This window comes from Petaurus breviceps, unplaced genomic scaffold, assembly GCF_028583685.1.
Source record: "Petaurus breviceps papuanus isolate PSGF00001 unplaced genomic scaffold, PetGlider_PUasm1.0 99, whole genome shotgun sequence".
In the NCBI taxonomy this organism is placed as follows: Eukaryota; Metazoa; Chordata; class Mammalia; order Diprotodontia; family Petauridae; genus Petaurus; species Petaurus breviceps.
The window spans coordinates 18,375,421-18,384,036 of NW_027187465.1; the positions used below are offsets into that span (position 1 = coordinate 18,375,421).

The 8,616-nt window shown below is 44.8% G+C and overlaps 1 long non-coding RNA gene across 3 annotated transcripts in view; it reads right to left on the bottom strand.

Annotated features, from left to right (window-relative positions):
* The window catches only part of LOC138156157 (uncharacterized), a 17,287-nt gene extending 8,761 nt beyond the window's left edge, over nucleotides 1–8,526 (bottom strand). The window contains exons 1-2 of one of the 3 annotated variants that reach the window (XR_011167090.1): nucleotides 8,346–8,526; nucleotides 8,052–8,196 (exon numbers count right to left, since the gene is read on the bottom strand). This is a non-coding gene — a long non-coding RNA (uncharacterized lncRNA). The other 2 variants (XR_011167089.1, XR_011167091.1) reach the window with 2 other exon arrangements.
* Between the last annotated feature and the right edge of the window lie 90 nt (nucleotides 8,527–8,616).

An 8,616-nucleotide genomic window follows, 5' to 3' on the forward strand; every position in this document is an offset into this window, starting at 1 on the left:
CTCTCTCTCTCTCTCTCTCTCTCTCTCTCTCTCTCTCTCTCTCTCTCCCTCTCCCTCTCTCTCTTTCTCCTCCCCCCATCTCCCTTAAAACCTATGAAATTGAGTCTCAGAGAGAGGAAGTGATTTGCCCAAGGTCATGTAGCTGGTTGTTTACGAAAGCCTCACAGTAAACTTACAAGTTTAGCCTATGGCAGCTCAGTGATCATTGTTCCTTGGCTACCTTGGACTCTTAGGCCTGGGTGTTTAAAGTGGAGAGATTGGCAGCACCCTAGGTCTCCTTCCTTTAGGAAGCAAGAGTTGTTAATTAAATTCTAGAAGATGTTAAAGTCAAACTAGAAATGGGAACATCAGCATTGTCCTATCTAGTCCTCAAATTTACAGTTTCAGGGACACTTCTTATTTCTATCATCTCAATACATTATTTCATTTGGATTTCACCACATAGTCTGATAAACAAGGCAAAGTAGGGGTGCTTGATGAACAAGGAAACTGAGGGTGAAAGGAAGAATTAGATTTATGTAAAATAATATATTTTAAAAAACAAAAATGTCTGACATCAAATTCAGTGTTATTTACACTACACTATTTTTGCTGTCTCAGAAGAAAAGAAATGATGTAGCCAGGGAATACTGTCTGGAATGTCTCTTCCTAAAGACCACTGCCACCGATAATGAGCAAATATTGTTTTCTCCTGAAATCCACAAACCTTGCAGACAGATAATAGCAGTAATGTCTTCCATGGCAATGCTATTTATAGCAGTGCTATCTTCTGTGGCCATGGTATGTCCCAAACTAATTCTCCTTTCCATATTAATATTTTACTTCCTAAATAATTTTACTTTTCATAATAACTTTGCCACCCATAGTCATCTCCCATGCCTTCCATAACAGGGCTCTTCAGCTCAATAATTTATTCATTCATTAAGCAAGAATTTATTAAACCTCTCCTGTGTGCAAGCACCATGTTAGGCACTATGCAGAAAAAATGAAACAGTCCTCTTCCTCTATATCTTAATAATAAAATACTATTTTAGTAACAATAGCTGGCATTTACATAGTACTTTTAAGTCACTGGATGGTTTTACACAATTTGTCAATCTACAAGTATTTATTAAACATCTAGTATGCTCTGTTAGTTGTTGGATGTGCAAAGACAAAAATGAAACACTCCCTGCTCTCAGTGAGTTTACATTCTATTGGATAACACAATGTCTTTAAGCAAGCACATACAAAATAAAATTCAAGGTAATTTAGGGAAATGTAGCAGCTGGGGATTCAGAAAAGATCCCAGCCTCATAACAACCCTGGGAAACAGAAACTACAGTTTTATTAATCCCATTTAATAGAGAAGGGACCAGAAGCTCAGAGAGCTCCTGGTCCAAGATCACACAGGCAATCAGTACCAGAAGCAATATTTAAATAAAATCTTCCTGATTACAATTGTACTGCTTTATCCTCTGGACTAGGTTGCCTGCCTATGACTACCTTTCAAAACAATGCTATCTTAAATGAATGCACTGTCTCCCATAATAATGCTATAATTCCATGGACTTCCATGATCAGACTTCCTCAGTAACACTCTTAGGGTTTCACTCTTCTTCCATAGTATTACCATAAAAATAACACTTTTCACAATAATACTGTCTCCCTTCCCTCCACCCTTCACTCTGTTTCTGCCTGGGAGACTGGAGTCCTTCACAGACTGTGGCCCATAATTACTTTCTTCATTTAGGAGAAAGATCTTAGAACTGGGGCTCCAGGACTATGAGTGCCAGACACAGGCTGACATACTAAGGCAAAGCTCAATGCTTGGAGGACGTGGCTGGGGGATTGACTCCAGATTCTGGGCTCAATGCAACTTCGACCAAAGTGGGGAGGAGAATTGGAAAACTGAGACTGGTTGATATCAGGGAATGAACAGGATGCTGCAGGTTTGCAGTTGGATTCTTGTGCCCTGGGTACCAGCCTCCTTGTTACTGATTCTGTGGAAGGTGAAAACTGTTAATGGTGGTGGTACAGGGATCTCAACTCCATATGAATCCCTGGGCAAATTATTCTACCGCCTTAAGTCCAAGGGTAAAAGAGGTCCAATTATATTTGTCCTCCCTACCTCAAAGGATTGTTGTGAAGCTAGGGCAAGACTTTTCAAACACTGAAGCAGAAATGTGAACCATTGTTGTGATTATTTTTTAATTATTATCGTCATCTGTAATGTGGAAACAATAATTTCTGCTGTTGTGAAGATCAAATGAAATCCAAGAAAGGACTTTGTAAATTACAAAGTGCTACAAGATGGAAAGGATGATATATTTTTTTATATTAATACTGTCATCATATCACCCTATTATCACTGTTTTGATTGATACTGTTGGAATCTGTATCACTAATGTCGCATCTTGCTAATGCTGTAACGAATTCTAAATAACTCCTTACTGAATTTTTGGGGGCTATCCTTTGCCAGAAAGAGACAATTCAGTTTAAGGAACATCTTACTCTCTAAGGAAACAATAGCCCAACCAACCAACATGATAAAAATATTGTCAGGCATTTGTCTTGGGAACCTCAAACTGTGAAGGCATTAGATAACAATTTTGCCTACAACACTAACACCCTTTTCCGTAATAAGGGTGCCTTCTATAGCAATACATTGAATATCGGTGGGACTTTGGATTAGTTTGGGTTAGTTTTACTTTATTTTTTGAACCCTAATTTCACCATGTGTGTAATGAGAATAATATTTCTGACCCCAATGGAATGATGACAAAATCAGATGATGTATATGAAAGTGCTGACTGCGTAAAGGCAATGCATTATTTTTTTTTCTTTTAGACCAGGTCTAATTTGTGTAAGGAAAACCCTTTTCAGATTCAAGTCTGAGACAATGGCAGTATCCTCGTCGGGAATATTATTATTTGTATTATCTTCTCACCTTTTTTCCTCTGAAGTTCATAGAAATAAGATTTTGGAAAAAGTTAATATCCTAATATTCTTTTCTATTTAATAACCTATTATTAATAGGCTATGTTATTTCATTGAGCCAGAAAGTTTTTGTTGAGGAGACTTCCTTCACCCACAGAAGCAACTCTTGGGTCTTAGCGACTTCGGGGCACCAAAAGGCCAAGTGATTTGTTCATGGTCGCAAAACTAAGCAGGAATCAGAATCAGGACTTGAACCCGGCCCCACTCTAAGGTTGGCACTCTACCTTGCCTCTTCTCTTCATGCATTTAAAAATAATTGACTTGGAGACTAGCCATTTTTTGTATGTTCTCTGGTTTCTGAGCTTTCGTGCGTTTGTATGGTAAAGAGTTGGCTATATTTAAAATTATTACAGCCTTAAAGCCTTCCTTTTCTTACAACAGAAAAAGAAAGCCCTACAACGGCGGGAAGTGATGTTAAGACTTGGAGTCTGGGAATCTGGATTCGAAACTTGACTTTGAGTCTTACTAGTTGAGTCACATCTTTGTTTAAATCTTGACTTCCTTGGACCTCGATTTCCTTAGCTGTAAAATGCGGTGAATTCTTTGGGTGGTCTCTGAGGTTCCAATTTGCTGCTTTTAAATGTTCGATCCTGGGAGCAGTAGTATTCCCGACGTTTTAGGAGGTTTCGGAGTGGGTCACAAGAGAGGTGTGACCTGAAGAGGAACCAGTTCATCTACCCATCACTCCGGCCCGAGGATTGTCCAAATGTGTCCCGTATTCCAAAGACAGAATCTGAAAAAGGCCCTTGGTCCGCACTTCTGCCACTCCTAAAGTGACCTTGCCACTGTTTTCCTTTGCCTGAAAGCTCTAGGCCGTCAGAAATAGGTGCTAGTCAGGTCTGGGGACTGAGCGAGAACCCGAGACACCGCAAGGCAAGGTCGGGGAGAACGAGTAGGAGAAAAATTAGAGGTCTCGACAGGGCAATTGTTTCGTTGACTGATTCTTTCAGGATGGGGACCTCCGTGTTCCTCCTTGCCCTCCTCCGTGCCCCTTCAAGGGCATTAGCAGAGCTTTGCTGACGGGTCGGGAGAGGGTGAGACTACCTCTCGACCGCCTCCACATGCAGCCCTCCCCTTCTCTCCTGGTCGGGGCCGGACGCTCCCTTATCTCTTTCCCCCTCCTGTTCTCCCCACGGAAGGACTGATGCCCGGAGATAGAGTTCTGGCCAACGCACCGACAGGCTGACGCTCAGTCTCGGCAGCTCCAGATTAGGGCTCCCAGAGCATTCAGAGGAGCCGAGACGCTAAACGAACTTTCGAGGTCGTCTAGTCCAACCCATTCCTTTAAGAAACTGAGGCCCAAGGAGATGAAGTGAAATGATGTCATAGATCAGAGAATTACAGTTGGAAGGAAGCCTCTAGTCCTGGGAACAGACTTCAAGGGGTTGGTGAACTTGAATGGGGGGAAAGTTACTTCTTCATTTTCACTAACCTCTAAATGAAATTTAGCATTTTCTCCGATTATTTAAAAACGTGATACTGAGAAGCGTCCATGGGCTAGAGAGACATGATACATTTAAATAGAGAGAGGTTAAGAATCTTAGGTCTAGTTCAGCCCCTTGGTTTCACAGATGTGGAAATCGAGGAGTTTGGAGGGGAAAAGAACTCACCAGAATAAACCTTTGAGCTTGGGATCCGAACCGGGTGTCCCCGATTGCATTGCAAATTTAGTGTTCTTACTCTGACCCCTCTTCACTGGTAAGCTTTGGAAGCTCATGGGCTCTAGGGGCCATGTGCGGGGCCTGCTGGGGGCTGACCTCTCCGGAGCCTCCAAACTGCTGCAGCTTGACTGATTCCTTGTTTGGCCGGAATATCCAGGGCAAGCTGGGAGAGTTTGGTAGGGGTGAATTATTCCCATACATCTCTTCTCCTCTCTTCACTTTGTACTGTGAGAATTTGGGGAGGGAAAGGTGGACAGAGGGGATACCTAATAAAACACTGGGTTTGGCTCTGTGATGTGAATTCTAATCCGCATCCTCGTCTAGGCACCTGGATCCTGCCTGGGGCCTAGGTCCCTGGAGTAGACAGACGGTAAGGCGAGCTGGGTGGGGAAGGATGGGCTGTATATAGCCTGCACTGACCACTCATCCCCCTGTGAGCACTGTGGCTAAGTGTGTACTTGGGTCTTTTTTGGATTGTGGGACGTATCGTTTGGGGAAAGGAACCGAAGTCCTCAGCTAGTCCAACGCCTGTCATTTCCAAATAGAAGGAAACTGAGGTTCAGAGGGGTTAAAAGGATTTGTTAGAGGTCACACAGCTATTAAATGAGACTCGAATGTTCTGGATTCGAAGTCTAGGAATCTCATCACTAAACACTGCTTCCTCCTCCTTTTCAATGCCTTTTTCAGTTGGGAGAGGAGAAACTAGGATATAATGAAGGAACCGGGCCAGGTGGTCCATCAACTAAGAAGAAATCGCTTTCTTTGAGCCCTGAGGTCTTCTAATTCCGGGCATCTTGATGTTACATCTCTCCCAGAGCTGCTTTCTCCTGGAGCAGAAGCAGGAACGTTTGGGCCCATTGGCAGCCTCTCTGTTCTCTTCGAATCCCTAGGCTCCAACCCAATTTTCTGCCTTCCCTAGTCTTTTGGGTCTAGGAAGAGCCCCTGGCTTCTTTGAAGGCAAAGCTTTGCGGCGGTCTACGCGACTTTATGGTTTCTCTCCCTGTGATTGCTATCGCCATTTCCCAGCGACTCGGCGGGCTCAGCCAGGCATCTCCGCGCAGACTATTCAGGGGCCTCAAGTTTAGAACATCCTCTAATCCACCTACCTACACTGCTACCTTCCTTTTCAGGGGGTGGTGTTCAGTCCTCCCGGAGCCAGGGAGGGGTTAGTCAGGTCCCTGACGCTCGTACCTCCCCCCCCCCCCTTCTCCTTCCTATCTGTTTTTTTCCTCCTTCGATATAGCGGCCCATCTTGGCTTTTCTCTCTAACTCCTTCTGCGTTTAAATTCCGTCCCACAGTCCAGGAAAAGCTCTATCAAACACTTAGGGAAAGTCACTTTTAATGAATAACTATCCTGCTTCTCCTCTTCATCATTTATATCAAGACCTATAGTTCGGCCCGGAAAAAGAAAATGCAAGTCAAGTGAATCCAAAAATCCCACGAGGCGAGACTAAGCGTCTGTGATCATAAGCGATGGGACGGGGAGGACGCGGACGAGGAAAATCTGTCTCCCTGGGTTTCACACTGCAATCCCACTGAACCCGGGACAGAAAAGTGAGTTGGTGGAAGCTTAATTTTTTTTTTCAGCAACAAGCCAATGTATTATTATTTTTTAAACCGTGGTAGAGGGAAGCTCAGGAAAGAAGAGACAGTTCTTGAGCATTAAAAAATGTCTTAATCGTTTGCGCACGAAGAAAGAGGAAGTTCGGAAAAAGAAAAGAGGGGGAAAAACTGAGAAGAAGCACTCAAAAAAGACGGAAAGTAAATAAAAGAGTGATTTGGAGAGAACATAGAAAGAGAAAGAAAGGAAACAGACAAGGACAACAGAACGAAGGAAGAAAAAAAGGATCGAAACAGAAAGATGGAAAGAAAGATTAAGATAGGGAAAGAAAGGAACGAAGAGAGGGATAAAGAAATATAAAAGTAAGAAAGTAGAAAAGAAAGGAGAAGGGGAAGGGAAAGAAAGGAAGGGGAGGCAGAAGAGAAATGGGGAAGAAGAAAGGTAGAGTGGGAGGAAGAAAGGTTAAAAACAAAGAAAGACAAAAGAAAGGAAGGAAAATAAAGAGGAGAAAATAAAAAGAAGGATGGAAAGAGACAGACATAGATACAGAGATAGACAAAGAGAGAATGGAAATCCTAGTTGAAGAAACCAGAGAACTCATGAAAGACTTTCTTGGAAAAGTCAAATAAGGAATAAGGAGGCTTGGGGCGGGCCTTTTCCGGAAGCGATAGGGACAACTTCTCTGAACTTTTCTACTCAGCCCCTGTCATCGACCTCGGTCAGGCAGCAGTTTTGCCTTTCCAAAGCAGGGAGCGAGGCTTGAGACCCATTTTTCTGGAATTGGGACGCCAGAGTGTCCCGGTGCGTCCTTGACCCGGGTCAGGGGCGGGGAGAGAAGTCGGAAGCTCTGATTTTCCGTGGGCTGAAAGCACTACCCATGACTGGAAGGCCATAGTTTGCCCATTTCTTTTGAAAGTGTCGAGGTGGAAGGCGGGGGAGGTGGGGGTGTTTGACACTCTGATGACCTCCGTGACCTTTGGGTTCCTTTTAGGATGCGACTCCGGAATGGGAAGAACTTTCTTAGGGAGATCCGCGGGGAAAGCTCACGGGTGCCCAGGGTGGAGAGGGTTTCCTGTCCGTCGGCTGGGGTTGGAGAGGTTAGAGAAGGAGAAAAGCCTCCCAGTGGAATGGATTAGCCCTCCTCTGCTCTCTGGAGCAGATGTTGACTTTCCATCCCATTTCTTGACTATCCCGGCTTCCTAAAGGCAGAAATTTTGAGTTTTCCCACCAATCAGAACCGGTAGTCCCTTCCAAAAATCCAATGGCCAGTCCCTTCCCAATGAACTAGGCTGTCATAGAAACCAGGTAGGGCCCTTCATCTTCTTCGTGGACAATAGGTCAGGGATGAGACTCAATGGAATACGGTCATGAAAAGGACTTGGGGGACATCGTGGAAAAAAAAATAAAAGTTCACTTGGGCAGGTGAGGAACGGGGAATACACCAGCGTATTCCAGTGTTATGCTCCTGAGGTTGGGAGAAAACCTAGACCGTTCCTGTCTCCTTCGCTCTCCTACTTGGGCCTATTGGAACTTGGGGCTGGAGCAGATTAATCTGTCTTATGAACCTCCTAGAAGTGTGAGTGAGCTCTTGCTCAAAGCCCAGGCCCCACCCGGTCGACAGGGCAACCGGGGAACAGCCTTAGGCTGAACTGCCCAAATTGATTCCAACCCAAGCGGACCGGATCCGTCTGGGTTGGAAATTCTACCGGCGCTGCCTCTTCTTCGGCTGCTTCTTTGGGAGGGGAAGGAAAGCTGGGTTGGGGCTAGGAGTTCCTATGTTTGAGGAAATCTGCTTGTCAGAAGCCAGAGCCTCGGCGGGCTCCCACGCTCTCCCTCCGAAAGAACTCACCCTTTTTGGAGCTCCCCATCTGATCTTTCCCGGATCTGATCTCTCCTCCAGGCTGTGTGTGTGTGGCGGGGATTCCCCCTCCTCGATCAGTTTCCTATCTTTCCTCCTCTGCTTGCGTGGAAGAAAGGCCTTTACAGTCACGGAGCTAGGAGCGAGTGAAAAAGAGAAAGCATTATGGGCATGGTTAATACTCCTAATAACAGCCGCGATCATAAACCCCACAGCGCACTACGGCACTACTGTAGGCGCACCCCGCTGGAAATTGTCATCGGTGCCAGACACCCCCCTTCCTACCTCCCACCCTCCCCCAAACTCTGGGCTCCTGCATTTTCATTTTCAGCCCCTTTTTTGAGGTGGAGAGATAAGTAAAGGAAAACTCTGAGGTTCAGTTTGTCTTGGCAAGAAGAAATCTGATGACTTGATTCTCTCTCTCTCTCTCTCTCTCTCTCTCTCTCTCTCTCTCTCTCTCTCTCTCCTCTCTCCTCTCTTCTTGTCTTTATCTCTTTCTCTATGTATGGATCTCTCCATTTCTCTCTCTTCTTTCTGTATCCTCTCTGTCTCAGTC